Raw genomic sequence first — 25,729 nt, forward strand, 5'->3', positions numbered from 1 at the left:
CCTCATTGGATCAGCCATAGATTAAGCTATTTGTGTAAGAAAACTAAGTTTTCGACATGAGAAACCATGAGAGAGTTTACTTTTTGAGCCTAATAACATGAGCTATTTCTTGACTTGCAAGATTGCATTGTATAATAAGGTCAGAATAAGCAATGACCTACTGTGCTGTTAAGAAATAAAAGAGAGAATCTACTGTGTTTATCAATATCTAGTATAGAAACTTGCTTAGAAGGTGAAACCTTTATGTGAGAAAGAGCCAATTGGTTCAACACTAATTGAACTTGCCTTTGAATTTTACAAAAAAGAGGATTCTCCTGAATCTGATTATGTTGTGAAGCACTTTGTGCAAACTCAGCAAAATGTCTGATATTTGGCCGCCATTTATCTGATTTGTAAAGGGCTGGAAAAGTGTAAAAAAATTATTCATTTTACTTCTCACCTATCCGATCACTGCAGCCCTATATAAGGTCTTTCATGCAGATTCCTCTGGTCTCTTCTTCCGTTCAGCATTTCACATGTGGAATGTTCTCTTTGACTCTTTCAGCATCTTTACTCTGTCCTGTCTATCTAAGGTACTAAGTCCATCATATGTCATTTATTGTTTAACAGATTTTGTTTAAAACCGCTAGCATCTCAATTACCTTTTTTATGTAATTCCTCTCATCTCATTTGACACCTTAATTTTTTACTTATTTGGTGAAGAAAGGGACTCAATTCACCCCTAAGTTATACTAAATTGTACATGGGCTTTTTTGAGTCATTTTTGGCAAAATCTTCCCTAAGTACTGAATAAAGGTCACTGTTAATGCTGAAAGGCTACTACAAGTGCACAAGAAAGAAATGCATGTTTGATCAAGATTTCATAACACAACTTCAATTTTTGCAGAAACATTTTTACAGATAATATATCTCAGATAGTTTGTGAACCAAGAATACATAAAAACAAAAACATTTCCACAATTATTCTGTATCAAATAAAGATGAGTGAATCCTTTGAAATTTGAATTTGATGACTTTGCCAATTTTTTCCAAAAATTTTAATTTGTTGTAAATAAATTTGAATTAATATCAATACTGTAAATCGTGTAATTACTCAGAAAATTCACATGGGAGACAGGAGAAACAGAGGACCCTGCTGACCATAACAGCTTACACTACACAGGTGAGAGAGGACCCTGCTGACCATAACAGCTTACACTACACAGGTGAGAGAGGACCCTGCTGTCCATAAGAGTTACACTCTACAGGCGAGAGAGGACCCTGCTGTCCATAAGAGCTTACACTACACAGGCGAGAGAGGACCCTGCTGACCATAAGAGCTAACACTGCACAGGCGAGAGACGACCCTAATGATTACGAGATGTTACACTTTACGGGAGAGAGAGAACCTTGCTGACCATAACAGCCTACACTACACAGGTGAGAGAGGACCCTGCTGTCCATAAGAGCTACACTCTACAGGCGAGAGAGGACCCTGCTGTCCATAAGAGCTTACCCTACACAGGCGAGAGAGGACCCTAATGATTACAAGATATTACACTTTACAGGAAAGAGAGGACCTTGCTGACCATAAGAGCTTACACTCTACAGAAGAGAAAGGACCTTGCTGACCACAAGAGCTTACACTTTACAGGAAAAAGAGGACCCCACTGACCCTAATCCCGGAGTTACACATGACATATAAAAAAAGGTCCGTTTTTCACGGACCAGAATCGCACAAATGTTTCATGAACAGTGATCTGTATGTCATCCAATTGTAAAGTGGGGAAGCTATTTTCTCTCATCTAAGCATCCGTGTGACATCTGTATGGCATCCATATGGCGAGATTTTCTCGCCGGCTTGCATAATGGACATATAATTTATCCCAATGACAGGTTTTAAAATACAAATGAATGAATAGATATATACACATAGAATATATATATATACAAATGTCTTGCGACACACACACACACACACACACATATATATATATATATATATATATATATATATATATATATATTTATATATAGTTCATAGAGTTCTACATAGCATAATAGCCACTAAATCAATTGCCGGCTACTGTAGAATCATTACAGAACCTGACATGAAATGACACATGGTTTACATATAGTAAACCATGTGATATCAAAACGATTTATGCATGTCAGTGTTTAATAAATTTATTAGTTTGTGTTAGGAAATATTTGGAACTCTAGGGGTTAAATTTAAGGCTATAATCGCTTTACAGGTGAATGATGGCATCAGTTGGATTGGCAGCATAATAAATTTGGTCAAAAACTGTGTAATTATTTCATTAAAATTAAAATAATTTTTAATTAATGTGTGTGTGTCTTTTTTAAACCTTTACTACTATAGGATTAATAATGGATAGGTATCTTATTGAGACCTCTCCGTTATTAACCCTGCTTAATGTCACCTTTCAATAGCAAGGTGACATTAACCCCTTATTAACCCATAAGCCACAGCTAAAGGCAATGGGAATAGAGAGGCTAAGTGCCAGAATTGGCGCTTTTTATAGATGCGCCTTTTCTGGGGTGGCTGGGGGCAGATATTTTTAGCTAGGTGGGGGCCAATAACCATGGTCCCTTCCTAGGCTATTAAAATCTGTCCTCAGAAACTTGCTTTCCCTCTCTGGCCGAGAAAATTGCGCGGGAGCCCACACAATTTTTTTCCGCGATTATAGCCTTAAATTTAAACCCCAGAGTTCCAAATTTTTCCTAACACAAACTAATAAATTTATTAAACGCTGACATATATTAATCGTTTTGATATGACATGGTTTACTATATGTAAATCATGTGTCATATCATGTTGGTTTCTGTAATAATTTTACAGAAGCCGGCAATTTAATTGATTCAGTAGTTATTATGATATGTTGAATTCTATAAAATATAAATATATATATATGTGTCTCACTGACATGTATGTATATATATATATATATATATATATATATATACTGTATATATATGTATTCTATGTGTATAGATCAATTCTTTCTATTCTTTATTAAACATGTCAGTGAGATTTTACTGTATCACACACTGAATTGCCGGCTTTTCTAAAAGACACCAGTGCGTATTTCTCGCAAGTCATAGGTATGGTCCGTGTGCAACTCATTTTTTTCTTGCACCCATAGACTTGCATTGGCGAGTCTCGGGCGTAATACGGTGCAAATCGCAGCATGTTGCAATTTCCTCCGCACGTATAATACGGGCAAGAAAAAAATCGGATGATGGGAGCTGCTCCATAGATTAACATTGGGACGAGTGCTATGAGATTTTTTCTCACATAGCACTCGTCCATATTTCTCACTAGTGTGACTCCGGCCTAAGAGCTTACACTCCACAAGTGAGAGAGAGAGAAAAGACCCCGCTGACCATAAGACCTAACACTTTAAAGGCAACAGATAGAGAGAATCCAACTAGTCATAAGAGATTACACGCTATAGGATCCAGAATCATAGGGATACTGCAACAGAGAGGGGCCAGAAGATTGCAGCATCTGGTCGCATAAAATCCTGCACTAACTAGAACTGCTTAACCATCCTATTAAACAGTGCAGTGTTTTCCATGCTCTGTCATTACAAGGGTGAATAAGTTCAGTTGATCTCCTGGAGCTCTCTAACCTGAATTGTCTCAACTGGTCTGTGTGGGCCACTCCCATCTAGTATATCTGCTCACCACTGGCTTTCAAGAGATGCTGGTGATAGTTCTACTTCCTGATTAGGTGTTTAAGGAGCATTTCAATGTTAATAGTAAGCTGTTGGAGAGTTATTCAGGAGGTTTCTGATTGGTGTTGGTTTTCATGCTGTCACGAAAAGGGGTTGTAGGTTATATGACCTTTGGCCTGCACACGGCTATCACATGGGGCAGATTGCAAGACATGATGTGGGCAGAATACAGACATGGGGCAGATTGCAAGACATGGTGGGGCAGATTTCAAGACATAGGGGGAAAATTGCTGGACATGGGGGCAGAATGCAGACATGGGGCAGATTGCTGGACATGGGGGCAGAATGCTGGACATGGGGGCAGAATGCAGACATAGGGGTGGCAGATTGCTGGACATGGGGCAGAATGCTGGACATGGGAGCAGAATGCAGACATGGGGGCAGAATGCTGGACATGGGGGCAGAATGCTGGACATGGGGGCAGAATGCAGGACATGGGGCAGAATGCAGACATGGGGCAGATTGCAAGACATGGGGGCAGAATGCAGACATGGTGCAGATAGCAAGACATAATGGGGCAGAATGCAGACATGGGGGCATATTGCAAGACATGATGGGGCAGAATGCAGACATGGGGGGCAGATTGCAAGGCATGATGGGGCAGATTTCAAGACACGGGGGCAGATTGCAAGACATGGGGCAGAATGCAGACATGGGTCAGATTGCAGACATGGGGGCAGAATGCAAGACATGATGGGGCAGAATGCAAGACATGATGGGGGCAGAATGTGAGACATGGGGCAGAATGCGAGACACAGGGGCAGAATGCAAGACATGATGGGGAAGAATGCAAGATATTGGGGCAGAATATGAGACATGGGGGCTGAATGTGAGACACAGGGGCAGAATGTAAGATATGGGGCAGAATGTGACAGTGAGACACAGGAGGGGGCAGAATGGACATGGGGCAAAATGTGACCATGAGACACAGGAGAGGGCAGAATGTGAGGCACGGGGCAGAATGTGACAGTAAGACACAGGATGGGGCAGAAAGTGACAGTGAGACACAGGAGGGGGCAGAATGTGAGACACAGGAGGGGTCAGAATGTGAGACATAGGCGGGGGTAGGATGGGAGACACATGGTGCAGGATCATGGGGCAGGATGGATATGATGGAGACAGATAGGAAGATCATATGGGGCACAATGGATACTCATGAGGGAAGGATGGGAAAACATATGGCTGAAGCCAGGAATGAGACACACAGGGGTCAGGATGGGGAATATTATGACCATAGGGGCTAATTAAGGGATATTATTACTGCAGTGATGTATTTATTTTATTTTTTGAGTATACTGTTTTAAATGGGGGGCGGTCCTGTTATTGTGTAGAGTGATACTATGTTGCCTTTTTTTCTTCATGTGGTGTAATGTAGAAGTTAGGAAAAAATTAGTAATGTATTCTGCAAGCGGAGCTCTACATAACTGTGTTATTTCCTGCAGAGATGAGCCATGGCTGGAAGAAGTGATTGGGATCTGTGCTGGATGAAACATGAAAAGCAAGGATGAAGGACTTCACCTGGAGACATCACTGGTGAGTTAGTGTGTTACCTATACACTGACAGTATACACTGTATACTATATACAGAGATCCTGTGTATTATGTCATTGTTCACTGGATTATCTGTACACAGACACTGCATACTAAGTACTGATCTCCTGTGTATAATGACACTTATGGTGATAATATTATGTTTTTTTTATTACTGATCAGTAGAGTTGAGCGACTTTGGTTGGATCGGGTTTCATAAAACAAAATTTGATTCAGATGTAACTTGTCTGACTAGGGCAAGAAAAGTCGGAGTTTCGTCCGAAACCCGACCCCAATGCAAGTCAATGGGAAATAAAAGTCGGAATTGAGCGTATGACATTCATCCACTCAATGCCGACTTTTAATCCCCATTGACTTGCATTGGGGTTGGGTTTCGGACAAAACTCCGACTTTTATTGCCCTAGTCGGACCAGTTTCATCTGAAACAAATTTTGTTTCATGAAATCCGACCAAAGTCGCTCAACTCTACTGATCAGTATTGTAGTATTCAGTCACTATGTGGTGGTAATATGTGGTCTGGACATGGTGTTGCGGTATTTGTCCCTTGTATGTGCTATTATTTGGTCACTTTGTGGTGGTAATATGTGGTCTGGTCATGGTGCGGTGGTATTTGTTCCTTGTATGTGATATTATTCAGTCACTGTGGTAGTAATATGTGGTCTGGTCATGGTGTGGTGGTATTTTTTCCTTGCATGTGGTATTATAGGTCAATATGTGGTGGTAATATGTGGTCTGGACATGGTGCGGTGGTATTTGTCCCTTGCATGTGATATTATTGGTCATTTTAAAAATTAAAAAGTAAATAAAAATATACCTAAATTGTATTGCATATTTTAACAAATATTTAATAGGTTAGCATAGAGTAGAGCTCGGCCAAAAGTGTCTACAGTGTTTTGATGGCAGCTTAAAAAATCTTTTGACCAAACCAAAAGCTGCCGGCTATATGTGTGATCTGGTGATGGGAACTGTTAATGCGTGATTGGTGAGTAGTGGAGTTTTTCCAAGAGAAAGCGGTGCGACTGTGGACATTTCGAAGGATGGAGGGCGGGGCTGGGGTGGAGCCTGGGCGAAGTCTAAAAGGGGCCCCGAAAATTTTGCCAGTATGGGGCTCCAAAATTCCTAATGGCAGCCCTGCCTCTGGGTACTCCAGTTTCCTCCCACATTCCAAAGACATACTGATAGGGAATTTAGATTGTGAGCCCCATTGGGGACAGTGACAATAATGTATGTGAAGCGCTGTGTGTCACTATATAGATGAGCAAAATAAATAAATATTTGTAAGATTGTAGTTTTCTTTCATCTTTATCTATCCTTGCCTTTCTGATTAGTGTAATCCTATATACTTCAGCCTCACACCTACCTGATCCCTTAAATTAGGGGATGCCCTAATTTATTTCTTTCTTCCAGATTAACCTTGAAAAAGCAGCTGTTGGGGTCATGTACCTTGCTTTTCTCCTATCTTAAGCCTTAGCTGTTCCCTCCCCCACTAAGGAAGGTGTGAGGCTGAAGTATATAGGATTACACTAATCAGACAGGCAAGGATAGACAGAGATGAAAAAAACTACAATCTTACAAATATTTATTTATTTTGCTCATTTATATAGCGCCATTAATTCCACAGCGCTTCACATACATAATTGGCCTTTTGATGGTGCGCCGACCTGCGCCAAATGCACCGTGTTGCATTTTGATGCGCTGCATGCGACCTGCGTACCCTATCTTTAGCATTTGGTACGCAGGCCGTGCGCATATATGCATTTGCCGACACATGCGTCCTTTTGACGGTGCGCCCAGTGCACCAAAATGTAACATGGTGCATTTGGAGCAGATTGGCACACCATCAAAAGGACGCATGCGTCGGGAAATACATGCCTGTGCATGGCCTGCATACCCAATGCTAAAGATAGGGTACGCAGGTCACATGCAGCGTCATGCGCCCATAGGCGGAGCGGCCGGGAGGAGGCGTGGCCGGAGGGGAGCTTAGCGACAGCCGTGTGCTGACCGACGCAAGTCAGTGAAATGCTAGTATGAAACTAGCCTTAACTCTTATACTTAAAGATGGGTTTGTGCAACTATATATCATGCCTAAGAAGGTAACCTGATCAGTTTCAAAACGCGTTGTATATTTTAATTATAATAAATCACTTTTTCATTTTTGTTACAAGATAGTTTGTCAACATTGGCAGTGCTACGGTATTCCTGACTCTCCTCTTCACTATCCATGGTCAGTTAAACCTCCAGTTGGTTTCACAGGTGGAAAAAAAAATCTGTGAAGAGAGTGGATTGATTTCTCCTTGAGGCAGAGTGAGCATTTATCACCCCTCACCAGATCACCTGTAAATTTGATATATAGTCTTACACCATGGAGCATCCCTCTTGATATTTTTTTTCAGGAATATTCGAATTGGATTCAATAAATTTGATGCAATCGAATCATCTGACCAAATCCTAATGAACTACCGAACTTGAGCTTCAGCAGAGTCACTTGCTACTACAAGTATGAGGGTGACAAATCCCCTCAACTTCTATCATGCACCATTTAACATACTGTACAAGTTCCTTAACTTATGTATGAATATTTAGTAGTGTCCAAACATATACCCCAAACTAAAATTTACCCCTCTGTTAATTGAGAAAGAACCTGTAAACCTAACAAATCTCTAAAAAGCAGACAATACAAATTACATCTGACCTTAATTAGGAAAGTGTAGGCTAGTTGTGGTGAACATCTTTGAAGCATTCAGGAAAAATACAATCAGATGTATTATATTAGGATCAATTTCAGTTTGAGAACAAAAGGTGAAAAGGTTTTATGGAGAGCCACTGAGATGTTCTTAGATTTCCCAAGTGAGTTGGTATCATTAAATTATAGCAGGCAAGAATGATATTTGAAGTAAATGAGTTTCCAAGAAGAGAACTGCAACTAATCTATTGTTCTCTTTGTGTGCTCCTTTAAGTCTTTGACAATAAATTAGTAAAATTGGTTCACATTTATCAAAAGTGGCATTCTTTTAACCAATTTCTAAGTTAGAACTGGTCTAGCGTTTCTTCCAGTAGAGCTCACCAAGTTGGCATATGGAGACCTGCAGGCCATGCAAAGCACCCTTGAGAAATTAAACATGCAAATAGCGTATTCCAGGAAAATTAGAGCAGATACTCTAGTGCTATCTGTTGGGAGAAGCAATGCTAAAAGTCAATAACATCTTAAAGGGGTTCTCTGAGAATGATATAAAATGGCGCCTCTGATATAATTCAAACTGCAGCCCATCCTAGTCACATGTCAGGAGGAACTGCAGACTAAAGACTTACAGCTGAACTTATTACAGTAATATCACACATTCCTCAGTCATCTGAATTATGTTATTTTGGATGGCATAGTACTTTTATCCCAAACAACATATAAGTATTCTAAGAATGGTACCTTTTTTTGCTATCCAGAAAAATTGTATCTGCAAGCTTTCACAGCACAATGGCCCCTTCATCAGATTACTTACAAACGAATTACTTATGCAAGAGCGCAACATTTTTAAAGACATTTATACTTGGAGTGGTTGGGGTGATGCATCTTAAAATAAGCCAAAGTAATAAAGCTGAGGTTTTTGTTATAGATGGATAACTAAGGCCGGGATCACACATGCGAGTAATACGGCCGAGTCTCGCGTGTTAATACTTGGCACTGCCGCCGGCACTCAGGAGCGGAGTGTGCGGCCGCATAGCAAAACATGCACCCGCACGATCTGCTCTGTAGTGTCGGGTATTAATAGTAAAGACTTGGCTGTGTTTCTCGCAAGTAAAATCCTAGCCTAATAGTGGTGATGATGTCAGGCCCTGGAATGGGCTGATGTCATTCCAGTAGTAAAGGAATTTTATGGGTAAGCAGCTACAGGACCATCAAGTCCTACAGCATATTGGTGTAATGTTTGGTGTTTTACAACCTTAGTCTTACATTGATATCCTCCTTCTCCTAGTCACAAGAGACATTGCTCCCAACTCTGGTCCCCCATGTTATAGAAAGTCAAACCCCCCAACTGCTACACTCAGAAATCCCTCTAATCTTATTAATATTCCATGCATGCCATCTGTCTCTCTTAATTGTGCCCTTTGGAATTCTCACTCAGTGTGTAACAAACTCTCCTTCATTCATGACTTCATCCTTTCTAATTCTCTTAACCTTCTGGCTCTTACTGAAACCTGAATCCAGCAGTCAGACACTACCACTGCTGCTGCTCTTTCATATGGTGGACTACACTTCTCTTATACCCCAAGATCAGACAATAGAGCAGGTGGAGCCGTTGGTCTGCTCCTATCACCAAAATGTACCTTTCAGGTTATCCCTCAACTACCCTCACTTGTCTTCCCTTCTTTTGAGGTCCATGCGGTCAGACTCTACACCCCTTTCTCCATGCGAATGGCGGTGGTATATTGCCCTCTCGGCCCCTCCCATCAGTTCTTGGATCATTTTGCCACTTGGCTACCACATTTTCTCTCCTGTGACATCCCTACCCTCATCATGGGCGATTTCAACATCCCCATTGATCTTCCTTTCTCCCCATCTGCTACTCACCTTTTATCTCTAACCTCCTCATTTGGCATTTCGCAGCTTACTAATTCTCCAACGCATGAAGATGGAAACTCCCTCAACTTGGTCTTCTCTCGGCTTTGTGCAGAGGATGATTTTGCAAACTCCCCTCTCCCGCTCTCTGACCACAACCTTCTTTCTTTCTTTCTCTATCAAGAACTGCCAGGCCACTCAGGTCACCCCCACTGTCCATACTTATAGAAACATACAGGCCATTAACACCTAGAAACTTATGAAGAACTTGCAGTCTTCATTGACTCCTATCTCCTCCCTCTCATGTCCTGATTCTGCATTGAAGCATTACAATGAAACACTTCAAAGTGCCCTGGATGAATTTGCACCTCCTTTACATAGAACAACATGACATAGATGGCGACAACCCTGGCACACCCTTCAAACACGTTTCCTGCAGCGGTGCTCTAGGTGCGCCGAACGTTTGTGGAGAAAATCCAAACTACACGAAGATTTCATCCATTGTAAGTTTATGCTTAGAACATACAACACTGCCCTTCACCTCTCCAAACAAACCTATTTCAACACCCTCATCACCTCACTGTCCAATAACACCTAAATGTTTCTTTGACACTTTTCATTCTCTACTCCACCCAAGAGTACAGGCCCCAAACACGAAGCTTCAAGCTGGAGATCTGACAGGAAATTATCTTCCAATCACCTCATACCATGCACTGTCCTCCCTCCCTCACTGCATCTAGCTCACTCTGATTTTGAACCAGTCACAGAAGAAGAAGTAAGCAAGCTCCTTGTATCTTCTCGCCCAACCACTTGCACCAGTAACCCATTTCCGGCACATTTACTCTAGTTCCTTTCCCCTGCTGTCACCCTTCACCTAACTAAAATATTTAACCTCTCTCTCTCTTCTGGTATCTTTCCCTCCTCATTTAAGCATGCCATCATACATGCACTACTTAAAAAAATATTCCTCGACCAAAACACCGCCGCTAACTATAGACCTGTCTCTAATCTTCCCTTCATCTCTAAACTCCTGGAACGCCTGGTCCACTCACGTCTTATCCGCTATCTCTTTGATAACTCTCTTCTCGACCTTCTCCAATCCTGTTTCCGCTCTTTACACTCTACTGAAACTGCCCTCACTAAAGTCTAAATCAAATGGTCATTACTCCATGTTAATTCTCTTGGATCTATCTGCAGCATTCGACACTGTGGATCATCTGCTCCTCCTCACTATGCTCCGTTCCATTGGCCTCAAGGACACCGTTCTCTCCTGGTTCTCCTCCTATCTCTCTGACCGCTCCTTTACTGTATCTTTTGCTGGTTCTTCCTCCTCTCATCTTCCCCTTACTGTTGGGGTTCCTCAAGGATCAGTCCTAGGCCCCCTCCTCTTCTCTTTGTACACTGCCCCTATTGGTCAAACAATCAGTAGATTTGGTTTCCAGTACCACCTCTATGCTGATTGCTGATGACACTCAATTATATGCTTCTCCTGACATCATGCCTGCCTTTCTAGAAAACACCAGCGATTGTCTAAATGCTGTGTCTAACATCATGTCCTCACTATATCTGAAACTGAACCTGTCAAAGACTTAACTCCTTGTGTTTCCTCCCGCTACTAATGTACCTATACACGACATTGCCATTTCCGTGTGTGGTTCCACTATTACTCCCCAGCAACATGCCCGCTGTCTTGGGGTCATACTTGACTCCGAGCTTTCCTTTGCCCCCCACATACAATCACTGGCTCGCTCTTGTTATCTGCACCTCAAAAACATTTCTAGAATCTGACCTTTTCTTACTTTTGACTCTGCAAAAACTCTTACTGTTTCTCTTATTCATTATTGTCTCGACTATTGTAACTCTCTTCTAATCGGTCTCCCTCTTACCAAACTCTCCCCCCTCCAATCTGTCTTGAATGCTGCAGCCAGGATCATATTCCTCACCAATTGTTACACCGACGCCTCTACCATGTGCCAGTCATTAAACTAGCTACCCATTCACTCCAGAATCCAGTACAAACTTATTACCATCACCCACAAAGCTCTCCATGGCTCAGCACCAGCCTACATCTCCTCCCTTGTTTCAGTATACCACCCTACCCGCACCCTCCGTTCTGCTGATGACCTGAGGCTGAGGTTAGCATCCTCAATAATCAGAATCTCCCACTCCCATCTCCAAGACTATACACGTGCTGCACCAATTCTCTGGAATGCACTTCCCAGGTCAATACGATTAGTCCGCAATCCCCACAATTTTAAGCATGCCCTGAAAATGCATTTATTCAGACTGGCCTACCGCCTCAGCACATTAACCTAATCTATCCCTGTGTGGCACAGCCAAAAGTTTTACCATAACCAGGTTCCTCGCATCATGTTCCCACATGCTTTATGCATCCATTAGCCCTCTATGTCTGTACTGTTACACACTTAACATTATGGCTGGTCCATACAATCAGGGCAATTGTTACCACCCACCTTTCGTGTCTACATTTTGACTCATAGATTGTAAGCTTGCGAGCAGGGCCCTCATTCCTCTTGGTATCTGTTATGATCTATGTGATTATTGTTATGCTGTAATGTCTATTGTCTGTACAAGTCCCCTCTGAAATGTAAAGTGCTGCGGAATATGTCAGCGCTATAGAAATAAAATTTATTATTATTATTATATTACAGTACATGGTATTATTGATTCCAGATTTTCAGTAAATTCTTTTTGCTTTGCCTGTTTCTTCTCCTGCTGTTTATTCTGCTTTTTTTTACTGTTGGTCCCATGGTTTACTGTGATTCACTTTCATAATAAAGGTTATGTATTTTTATAAACATCATTTATTTTTTGGGCTCATGACCAGTTATTTGTCCTTACCCCCCATACCCCCCACCCTCACGCATCTCTGGACTTATCTGCCAGCGTGCACATGCAGGACATCATTGGTCAGCAATTGCATAAAGGAGCTGCCAACAGGTGATCTTGATGATTTCCCACACAGCTATTTATAACCTCATTGATAGCAGCCAAGATGTGTAAATGCCTGTACTTCTGTTTTATTCGATACTAAGTAAGTCGAGATGTTTTGAAAACTTTGTTTCCATTTTTTCACTATTTGAACATCATTATCATGTGCATCAACCTCATGAGTTCAATAATTACCTGACTTTTCATTTTTGGTAATGCAATATTATTGTTAAGATGTGTAACGGTTTCACAAGGGCAACATAATTCTCATGATTGAAAAGCAATTACAAATATATTTTAAAACTTGAATTAAAAGTGTTTGCGATATTATTTAAATGGAATTTAAATTTAATAGCAATTAATATATCCTAAATTTTGAACTTGAACACACATTACCACAGTAGAAAAGCTACATTGACCTATGTGCCATAATACATTTTCTACCATCGCAAACAAGCATTCCACAATTTATCTAAAAAGAAGTCAGTGAAGCTTGTCAGACCCAGGCTGATTCTGCATGTGAATACACAATGGTACGAATCAAGACAATAGCTCATATCAGAATGTGGGGACCTGTGTTCAATTGGAAAGGCAATCCATATGGATTTCCCCAGTGTAATATCTAACTTACTCACATTGTGCAGGCAGCAGACTGTAAAATTGCAAAATTCTGTTTCTAATTTAGATTGAGTTTGATTAAAAGGGAACCTTTTTACCTAAAATTGTCATAATAAAAGAATATAATAGCGAATTTCCTTTGCAGGTTGTCAATCATTGGCTGGTAAAAAGGTAAGAAAATATTAAAATATTTTATATACTTACAAATAAAGTTTTAGGCAGTGTAATTACAATCATGAAAATGCTGAAAGAAATGCTTTATTTTAATACTATAAAAGATACAAGTGTGATTTGCATATAGGCACAATAGACTTGTGTCTATAGATGGTCCTGAAGGAAGGGAGTATAGTATAGGAAAATTTTACACATGCATAAGTTGAATAGCATCTATCTATATGTAAATTGTGGGTATGTATATAGTTATTAGGGACTACTAGTGCCGTGGGTTTCAGAGGAGGACACCAAAATTTGACAAAAAGATGGCAGTAGATATTGTGCATGCCATAATCTTCATTATTTAGGGTGGTATCTACATCCAAAGACATACTGATAGGGAATCTAGATTGTGAGCCCCATCAGGGACAGTGATGATAATGTGTGCAAACTGTAAAGCGCTGCGGAATATGTTAGTGCTATATAAAAATAAAGATTATTATTATTATTATTATTATTATTATTATTATGGGCAGTCTGCAATGAATACAGGCCTCTATGTTGTAAATCCAATATTGGCGATATGGCCTAGCCAACTATTTGTAAAGTCCAGTAGATGAGGTTTTCATGGTTTTGGATTTTACTTACACTTAAAGAGGTGGTTCACTACTTTAGCATTTATGACCTATTCTTAGGTCAGGTAATCAGTGTCTGATCTGTGGCAGTGCGATCAGCTGTTCCCGGTGTTGACAGAGACCGGAAATGCTCAGTTCTGGAGCTGCACAGCGCAGCTGCATCAAATGAATCATAGTCACAGCCAAAGTACTGCACCTCCACCCCCTATTCAAATTTATAAGGGGTGCATGTGCAGTAATCATCCGTGGTCACTATAGCATTGATGGAGTTGTGCTGTAGAGCTCCATAACTGAGCAATTCCGATCACCACAGAAACCAGGAACAGAGAATTGATGGGAGAACCAGGTGTAGCACCCCCACTGATCAGACATTGATGATCTATGCTAAGGATAGACCATCAATGTTCAAGTAGTACACACCTCTTTAAGAGGTTGGACATATTTCTTTATTTTTTCTCTACCTTTGTAATCTTAAATAGGTTTAGAGCTCACACGCTTCAATTTTCCTTCAGTTTTGATTCAGGTAGGTAAATAAGCAGATGGTCCATTTGTAAGGGATTTCACTATTTCTATCAAAGTATTTGCAGTGTAAATGTGACTATTGCAAACATGTCAATTAGACTGAATTAATTATGGTTTACGTACAAAATCAGCTTATCTACTTTACAATCAGCATTGCATACATAGACTGATTAAATTAGTGGGGGTATATGGGCAAAAAATAGAGTGAGATTCCTTCAGTGTCATGTAAGGTGTCCTGAACCTAAAGGAATCTGTCAGGACAACTAATGCTATTCATTTGCAGATATTGGATAATATGCAGGTAAAGTGCGGCTCCTGGGATGAAATGAACTTTATTCCTCACAGGTGCTGCCGGCTTTCAGTTACAAAGACATGTTGGCGTGGCTACAGTAAAGGTTCACAGCACTGGTACTTGCCTGACAGCCAGCTCTTCACTGATAATAAAGCAGATTGTCAATCCAAGTACCAAGGTGTGCTTACAACCACTGATCACAGTGCTGTGAGTGGTGAATGTAGCCACGCCGGCACGCCTTTATGACTTAACGTCAGTGAACCCTTGCTCAGTATGGTGGCCAGGCACCCTTCTAGTGCTATTTACCTGCAGATTATTCCAATATCTGCAGGTAAATAGTGTTATCCAATGTGACAGGCTCGCTTCCACCATTTTCAAATCCCACGAATGTTAATAGGGCCCAAAATCAATTAAAGGTATATGGTGCAGATTTAGTGTTCCATAGTGTTTGCTGTTAGGGAAAAAAAAGTTCAATATATTGAATTTTAACATGTACAATACTTTGTCAGCCTGGAGGTACGAGAATCTGGAGATATCTAGAGACTCCTTATTCTGCTTCTTCCATGGCAGTAAGCACTAATCCTAAACATTACTTTCCTCTAGTTAGCAGTCCATCCTAGTGGTGGAGGTCTCAGGATATTAGACTTTCATACAACTTGGCATTATCTTGTACTGATCTAGTTTTAGAGTCAAAACTTTTTCTGATAATATAAATTATAGAAAGTGTTGTCCTGCTTATCGTAATATGGGCTATAACAAGGGATCAATACAAAATATGCAAATAATATATTTACAAAGTCACACAAATTTTTATGTAGATTTATAGTATTCATAAATATTAAAATAGTATTAATAAATTGCTAAATGTTTTTAATTGGAGCAAAACTTTTAACCTCATAAGAATTTCGCATAGTTTAGATCTTAAGGAAGCAGCATATATTTTTTTATGGGTTGAGGGTGTTAAAGGCAGAGAAGATGTCTGAATACCCTATCTGAAGATGTTTGTTGTTACATTTTGTGTGATCCATATTTTATTGCTTTATCCTCATGTAGGCTGCAGTTTCCTGTTAGTCAGTGGTGTAACGGTTAACTGTAGTGCTGGCCCATAGTTGGGGAGAAGTAATGGGCACTAGTATTGAGTTTCTGCTTTTATAGTCAGTCTGGAGAGAGATAGAGAGAAGAAAGGACACCATCAGTCAGTACTAATCATCATAGAATGAAGGACAGGCATACAAAGGAGCAGTTAAGAGCCAGCAAGTACGAGAGATGGCAGTTCTCCTCTTAGTACACAAGTTGGGTACCTACTGGAAGTAGATTAAAGACAGTCTCAGTATTATTGTAGCTAGACTTGGAAGTGTTTGTGAATAAATACGGGATTAGCCAGATTGGGCACATCTGTAAGGTGGTAGATGAGAAAGCTCCCTTTCACCATTAACAGAGTGTAGTTTGGGTGCGGTGTAACACATTGGCCTCAGTGGCCCTGTACCAGGAAGATGGAGGCCCAGGTGTAACTTTTTATTCATATGCAATGTTATTCACAAGTAATGTGCCACCATCTGTAACTGCTAAGTGTGAACCTATGCCATACTGTAGAGATAGAAAGCTTAACCATTGTTCCTGCTACCCTTTGTACATATGTTTAGACCTTTATTTTTTTAAACCTGTCTATATTCTTTATCACAGAGATAGAGGGGCCCAGAATGTCGCAAATCATGGCAGAATCATGGAAAATCATGGCAGAACTTAATCTGAAGGTGTCCGCAGCAGAAGCTGCAACTTGTGCACATACCCAGGAACCCCTATTTAAGGTGCATTGGGACACAGAATTAGATAACGGCCAAACAATTGGACAGTCATTTGTCTGAGATGGATTAGTGAATCCTGCACTGTATTGAACATGGGGTTGCACACGATGGCCCTTGAGGTCCCTTCCAACTCTAACTTTCTATGAATTTTTTTTTCTATGAAAATAACCCCCTTATAAGGGAACATCACTTGATATTGACCATGTCATCTGCGAGGTTAAGCGGACAGGTGTAAAATTAATTATTATTCTGGAAATTCCCCCATGATATCAGATGTGTTTTTCATTGAAACTTTCTGTAGCTAGCCATATTAAAGCTTGCATCATCTCTGTGCTACAATAGTATGGTGTAGGAAAGAAAAAAACTTGATTATAATTACATACTTTTATGGCATAGTGCAGGAACAGGTTAATACTAGATATGAGTGAATATATTAATGTGAATTGCACTCAAATATTACAAAAATCAGTATTTACCTAAATGTAGATTTTTTTGTAATTTGATTCTGCTCGGTTTGAGCAAATTGGCTGTTTGCTAGCTGCCATTTTTCTGAACCATAATAGACCACCAAAAGTTTAAAAAATAAAAAAATGCTTGTACTAACCTCAAAACTCTTTCTACCAACATTATTTTTAATATTCAAAAAATTTAGGCCTAGAAAAGTGGCTCTTCCAACGTAACTATCATCAAAAATGATTTACGGAAGCATATAGCCATAAAATACTACCATTTTATTCAGTTAATACAAAAAACATGAAGACATAGACAAATATGATAAAAGGAGATGAGTATCCAATATAACACCCCAGAATACATATGCACTATAAGAATAATAGACTCAGTGCTAAGACCATGCACATCACCTGTGAACAGTTCTTTGTCACAAAGATACAAAGAATCCTGTTTAGTGAAGCCAAGAGAACTTCAATAAAGCCTTTATAGTGTAATATAAACAACAAAGGTGAATATGAAAAAATGCCTAGGAGGTGGTATGTCCTAGAAAAATACTGATGTTTAACCAGTGCTTACATGAGCAGACTGTGTCCCCAAATAATACACGGACAGTTCCATAATGGGACACCAATCTGCTCTAATAAGAAGACATCAAGTGACATTAAACTACAAAATATACAGGCTAAGAAGAAACCGGCTATATATGAGTTAAGCTGAGATGCACATGGTGGGCTGCATGTCAGCACTTACCCCCCTGGATGAAGCTAACGCAAAACGCGCATTGGGGACCTTCACACCCACAGGTCGTATGCTCTATATGCACTTTACTCTCCCTGGTACCTGCCTCTTATGCTGACATACAGCCCACCCTGTACATCTCAGCTTCACTCATATATAGCCGGTTTCTTCTTAGCCTGTATATTTTGTAGTTTAATGTCACTTGATATCTTCTTATTAGAGCAGGTTGGTGTCCCAATATGGAACTGTCCGTGTATTATTTGGGGACACAGTCTGCTCATGTATGCACTGGTTAAACATCAGTATTTTTCTACCACCTCCTAGGCATTTTTTCATATTCACCTTTGTTGTTTACATTACACTATATAGGCTTTATTGAAGTTCTCTTGGCTTCACTAACCAGGATTCTTTGCAACATTATTTTTAGCCTACTACATCTCAGGTATACACTGACTAGGCCACAGTAAGGGACTCAGAACATCTCACTATACACGCCATTCACCAGTCCTTCCCAGGCTGATGTTTTTCGCAGTCCCTAGTCTCACCTATAGCTTTCCAAAGGCACCACCCAGAAAACCTTGGTTTGTTCCAAATTTGATGTATTTCACAACATAAGTAGACTCCTTAGAACGGACCAATCCCTAGGCAGACAATATGTGTTGCCCACAACCCTTCAGCAGCAGTCCATATAGACATACATGTTAGATTTTTCCAGCCTCCTACTCTTAAACAGCAGCTAATCTCTAGGTCAGAAAACAGTTTGCTTTCTATGACACTCTCTGGGCCATGCTTGGCAACGAGATGCATCAAGGTTGATAAGAGCATAGCAGGTGTTCTACTATGGAGATTCTCCACAGACCTTACAACTTATACTTTGACCACCAGCCACAGCTTTTCATTGAATTAACAAGTTCTTCTGCTCTTCAATTCAAAGTTTTCTGGCATAAAACATTCTAAAAATTTGCAATATTTTTATGCAATGTTTATTTGAGCAAACACTTGGTGACTTGTCGTTTTCACGGCAGCTTTGGTTGGCTTTGTCAAAAAAATGGGCAGAGCTGGAGAGGATTTGGAGTGAGGCAGGCCATGTTCTGAATCTGCCAATATATTCTTCAAAAGTCATGGCATTTGTTATTCCTGGAATGTTATCCCAATCTTTGACTGGAGCAACATTTCTAGCAAAGCTAACAGAAGGACATGCCTACTGAGAAGATGCATCAAATTCTCAATGAATTCAGTGTATCTTTTTCCTATATGCCCCTCATTAAGAATCATGTACAAAATGCCAGTCTTAATGAATCGAGGCTTGTATGTTTACATCTATTACACACTTTTAGAGTTGAGTGAATATGTTCAGAATCGTCATATCTGAATTTGTCATATTCGCACCATATTGGTACCCTATTTGTGCTGAATTTATGTGTGACAATCGATTTTCATTCACTTCTACTCCCATTGACTCCAATGACATTTGGCTGTGTTTGGCAAATTTTGCAAATACAATATTCGTCGCCGATTATAATCCAAACCGAATCTTGAAAAATTCGCTCAACTCTAAACATTATCCTTGAACTGTGTTAAAAGGAACCCATCAAATGAAAAAAATACTATTAATCTGCAGTTAAGGGGTTTATCTGCAGGTCAACAGCGTTTTGAACCTGCCTGGTGCTGGCACTTTCTTCCTCCCGGCAGTGTTCGGGTTTCATCCATAGTGATGGTGCCTGCACAGATTCAGCCACCTCTCTGTGTATAGACAGCAGTGACTGTAACCGAGCCGATGGCACTAGCTGACATTCGACTCATCATCAGAACCAACTGTCAGTCAGTGCCAAGGACTACAGCTGAAGATTTCTATATGCAGTGAGTGGTGACTGAAACCATGCCAGAGCCACCCTATAACTGAACACCGAATGCTATCGGGAGGAGTAAGTTTAATTCCCTACCAGCATCGGGGCTCTAAATGCTGGCGCCGGACAGGTTTAGAATGCTATTAACCTGCAGATTAACCTCATATCTGCAGGATAATAATGTTTTTTTGACGTGATAGATTCACTGTAAACAAATACCATAAATATTATATATATTGTGTACAGTGATATCGTTGTCATTATTTCTGTGGTGCTATTTCACTTTATTTTTCGAGTCCTGTGTCATCACTAAATGCATTATTCCTTTATACATACTGCATATCATTGATTATGATCCATGTGTTGAAACATTACCATACTTTTTATCCTTGTAAAATCATATTTCTATTTATTTAATGAATCTTTTCAAGTTTCATTGAAAATAATATAATAAACAGAATATGACCATAGATACATGTAAGCTATTCTAACTATAGAGTAAGGGGGTTGTCCATCACTTTTATATTGATGACCTATACTTTGGATAAATCACCAATATCAGATAGTTGGGAGTCTGGCAGCCGGATGTAAATATCAATTGAGGCTGAATGGCACAGCTCTGTTAAATGTGTAGCATCCGCTCCTGAGAACTGCAGATCAACTCTTATTCTCTGGAGAAATGTATCTGAATCTGTCAGAAATTTTTTACACATTCTGAAAGACAAAATGAAATAATAATAATATAATAAAAAATGTTATTTCTACAGCGCCGACATATTCCGCAGCACTTTACATTTCAGAGGGGACTTGTACAGACAATAGACATAGCAGCATAACAATAATCACATAGATCATAACTGATACCAAGAGGAATGAGGGCCCTGCTCGCAAGCTTACAATCTATGAAAGTCATTAATCAAAAAGATATTTTAAAAAAATTGTGAAAACAAGAATTATCTTTTAACACACCGTTCCCACACATAATCAGGGTATGCTCAAACAGGCGTAGTTTCTCTTATGTCAGAGAATCGGGCATATTATGCTAATGACACTTGCCTCCTACTCTGTCAGAGTTAAGGCCCTTTTACATTTAGCGATGCACCAGCGATCCGACCCGGTCAGGATCGCTGGTGCATCGCTAAATGATCGCTAGTGAGCTTTCATACAGAAAGACCTCACAGCGATTCAGCAGCGACGCAGCGCACGATACTTACCATTCACACACAGCGATCCTGACGTCCTCCCGCCCGCCTCCAGCGTCGCTCGCCGTCACAGCAGGAAGTCTCAGCAGGAAGCGCCCGACGAGAAATGGAGCCGGACATTCTCGCGCGATCAGCGATGGACAGCGGGGGAGCCGGTCGCTGGTAAGTATCACACATAGCGATATCGCTAGCAATATCGCTATAACGTCACAAAACCAGTGTAAAACCCCCTTTAGATCCGAGTGTCATCTGAGTGGGATCTGATTCTTTCATATGAGAGAATTGCATGGAGAAGATGGAGAATTTAATAACTCCATCTTCTCCATTGTCTTTGTGAGCGTATATTGGACTGCAATTGGATGAGATTTGAGTGCAGTCTGATGCTTCACACACACTCAGACTAGTATGGGTACACGTGATACGAATATCAGAGCCACATGCAGCAAGCCACAATTGTTCTCTCATGCTGAATCACCATGAAAAAATATTTGCAGATCTACACTGCTCCATAGTATAACATTGGGCCGAGAGCTATCCGATAAAATATTGCATAGGACTTGGCTGTCTTATGCGCCAGTGTGAGTGAGTCCTAAAACTGAAGTAGGCAAATGACCTTCTCCTTCACTTAAATCAGTCACAGAAAGTAGAATATAGCATTTCCTCCTTGAAAATAATGTCAAATGGCATGTGCTGTAATTAGGCTGTTTGGATTCATAAAGTGTAAAAGTTGGATATGAACTGTTGATCGTGAGTACGTTACTGGAATATCTACCCTTGTCACTTTCTGAGAATAAGCAGAGGAAAAGGAAACAAGCACACAATGTTTGTATATAATACAATAATCTCACCAATATATATGATAGTAAAAATAAATATCGTGATAGAACCAATCCCCCAAACACGGGATGGCAGACCATCCGGTATAAATGGAAAAGATAACTTAAAGATGGATGGGAATGAAGGATCCACAGGATAAAAAAGATGTAACAATAATGATAATAAAATAATAACAATAATAATAATAAATGGCACAATCTGTTAAAAATAAAAATGCCTTTATTGAAATATTGGCACAACAAATAAGTGCATTAAAAATGTATATATATATATATATATATGATAATAATATAAAATATACAACCACGTTAGCAATGTATTTATGGATAATGGAAAAACCAATCCATAACAAAAGGCTTGATTAATAATCCAGGTACAAAAGTGCATGAATAAGGTGACACAATGTATCTAATAAATGTGCCCAAAGTGCAAAAGTGCAGCTGTGCAAAAAAGTACAAATCGCCCTAAGGCGTGTGCAACAAAACACAAAATGTAAAATACCTGTAAGCCAATTGGTGCTATTTGGGTTGTATAAGAACGCGTTCTTATACAACCCACATAGCACCAATTGGCCTTCAGGTATTTTACATTTTGTGTTTTGTTGCACACGCCTTAGGGCAATTTGTACTTTTTTGCACAGCTGCACTTTTGGCACATTTATTAGATACATTGTGTCACCTTATTCATGCACTTTTGTACCTGGATTATTAATCAAGCCTTTTGTTATGGATTGGTTTTTCCATTATCCATAAATACATTGCTAACGTGGTTGTATATTTTATATTATTGTATATATATATACATTTTTAATGCACTTATTTGTTGTGCCAATATTTCAATAAAGGCATTTTTAACAGATTGTGCCATGTATTATTATTATTGTTATTATTTTATTATCATAATTGTTACATCTTTTTTATCCTGTGGATCCTTCATTCCCATCCATCTTTGAGTTATCTTTTCCTTGTCACTTTATGTAGACCAGGCTGCCAACACTGACTACAGAAATGAAGTGCCATGTGGGATTATTGTAATTCCTCTAGAGGATTGACATTTTCACCCAAGAATAAGATAGGAAATGTTTGTAAGATAAGAAGGTGAATCCCTCCTAGTCTGTGCAATTGTTTTACCAGTCTGCAAACAATATTTGACACGTGACTAAATTTGTTAAGATCTGTGTATCTTTGCATTCCAGTGTGATGGTCTTCCCGTTCATCCGCAAATGTCTTGACAATTTAGTTAAAGGTTATAAGTAGTAAATAGGAATCAGACACCTAAGTAATTGACGCATATGTCCATAAAGTCCACGTCTGAAGAGTTTAGGAAGATTAAGCACAAAGGACAAATATAGAAGCCTGGTTAGATGTAACAGATGAAACATGTGAGCGCTATCATTAAAAGCTTTTGATTCATTCATAATGACAGGTAGCACACCACAGCATTTGAAACGTAGCAGTATAGCAGGAATTGAAATTGTTTAACTCCTTATACTGGAGCCAGTTTTTATCTTTTGTCTCTTATTTCCTCCCACTTTCCTTGACCTATTATTGTATTATTTTATCAAGATCACATCAGTAATTGGACTTTTTGTGGGATGCTTTGTTTTTTTACAAATACACTAATTTGGTTTACTTAAAATATAATATTATTATGTTTTTAGAATACCTCAAGGGCGAAAGAGGACGGCACCGCTATAACTGCTGCAGCGTTCCACTGCGTGTGTTAAAGTATGTTGCAGGCTGTTCCTGAAGATACCGGGTGCTTGTCCAGAAAACACAATATCAACGATTCCAAGCAAGAAGAAAGTAGACAGCACTCACCGATCTTGTGGAAAAAGTTTCTTTCTTTCTTTATTATAACCTCATGGCCGGGAGAGTGAGGACAGGAGTGTGCAAGTGCTGACAACAGCCGTTTCGCGCTGAATAGCTCTTCTACAGATCCCATTGGGCTTTTTTGTGAGTAGCTGTAAGAGTTAGGCAGGATGGCTACTCATCATATCTCCACCCCAAGGGTGTGGTTCTGCAAGTTAAATGTCCGGCCAAGTTTGAGGTTCCTACTAGACACTTAGTGTTTGGTGCCGAACCCTGATCACGGACTTCTTAATGTACGTCTATGTTACTGTTCTGCTTTGCCAGACTAATAAAGCTTGTTAAAAGGTTGCAGCACAGCTAATCAACATACTTTAAGGCTGTGGGCACTTCTGACTCAATCACAGCTATGCAAAGTATTGTTATGGCTGCGATTGGCTGGTGTAGCACATGACCCAGCCTAACATTTTGAAATAAATAAATGCTTAAAGGGAATCTGTCACCCCTAGGATGCTTTTAAGCTATTACTATGGGCATACAGGTCATAGAATGGTAAAAATAGTCTTACCTGTATGCATCATAGCTGGGGTCTAGTTGTTTAGAAATTAAGTTTTAATCTTTTATGTTAATGATTTCTTTCAGCATCCGGAGCATGTGGTGCCTAAAATAAATTTCTGCCTCCTGTCTTCATTATCATACCACCCCCTCTCATGCACGTCACAGTGCTCTGTGACATACAGCTGTAACAGTGACTCGCTGGCGCCTGTACAGGAGAAGGAAGAAGATATTGCCCATAGAAAGACAGAAAAGGTACAGACAATAGCTCGAGTGCAGGGCACAGGCGCAAGGTTACAACACCACTCACAGCTCACAGCTATGATGTATACAGGTAAGACTATTTGAACAATTCTGTATGTCCATAGTAATAACTTAAAAGCATCTCAGGGAGTCATATGTTCTCTTTAAAAAATATGTGTGGTCCCTCCTATTTTTATAACCAACCAAGGGAAATCAGACAGCTGTGAGCTGGTTTTATTATGCCAATATTCATGCACCTGTTAACCTCTTTACCCCAAAGGCTGTTTGCACCTTAATTACCAGGACAAATTTTGCCATTCTGACCTTTGTCACATTATGTGTTAATAACTCTAGAAAACTTCAACGGATCCCACTGATACTGAGAATTTTTTTTTACATATTTTATTTCATGACAGTGGTAAAATTTCTTCAATATGACCTGTGTTTATTTGTGAAAAAAAATGGAAATCTGGCTAAAATGTAGCAATTTTATCCCCTAAAATCAGAGAGTTATGTCAAAGAAAATAAATAATAAGTAACATTTCCCACATGTCTACTTTACATCAGTACAATTTTTAAACTTAATTTTTTTTGTTAGGAAGTTATAAGGGTTAAAAGTTGACCAGCGATTTCTCATTTTTTCAACAAAATTACCAAAACCATCTTTTTAGGGACTACCTCACATTTGAAGTGACTTTGAGGGACCGATATGACAGGAAATATCCAAAAGTGACACCATTATAAAAATGGCACCCCTCAAGGTGCTCAGCGCCACATTTAAGAAGTTTATTAACCCTTCATGTGCATCACAGGAATAATTAGAATGTGGAAGGAAAAGATGAACATTTAACTTTTTTTAACACAAATTTTATTTAGACCCCAATTTTTTTTATTTTCACAAGGATAACAGGAGAAATTGCTCAATGCAGTTTGTTGTGCAATTTCTCCTGAGTATACCAATACCCAATATGAGGAGGAAAACTAATGTTTGGATGCACATCAGGGCTTGAAGAGAAGGAGCACCATTAGACGGTGATTATAGGATGTTAGATAAAATCCTTCAGGTCATTTGACCCGTCTCTGGGTTCCAAAGGTAGAAATGTTAAATGACCTCTCTCTGGGACTTCTAGTGTTAAGGCAGCTGACTCCCTAGTTTCTTACTGGTGATTTTTCCTGACTCTGGCTCCTGGTTTCCAGTTTGGTTCCTGCCTTCCTAAAGCTAAGTT

The sequence above is a fragment of the Dendrobates tinctorius genome, unplaced genomic scaffold (assembly GCF_039654945.1).
Source record: "Dendrobates tinctorius isolate UK_male_01 unplaced genomic scaffold, ASM3965494v1 ptg000133l, whole genome shotgun sequence".
Lineage (NCBI taxonomy): Eukaryota > Metazoa > Chordata > Amphibia > Anura > Dendrobatidae > Dendrobates > Dendrobates tinctorius.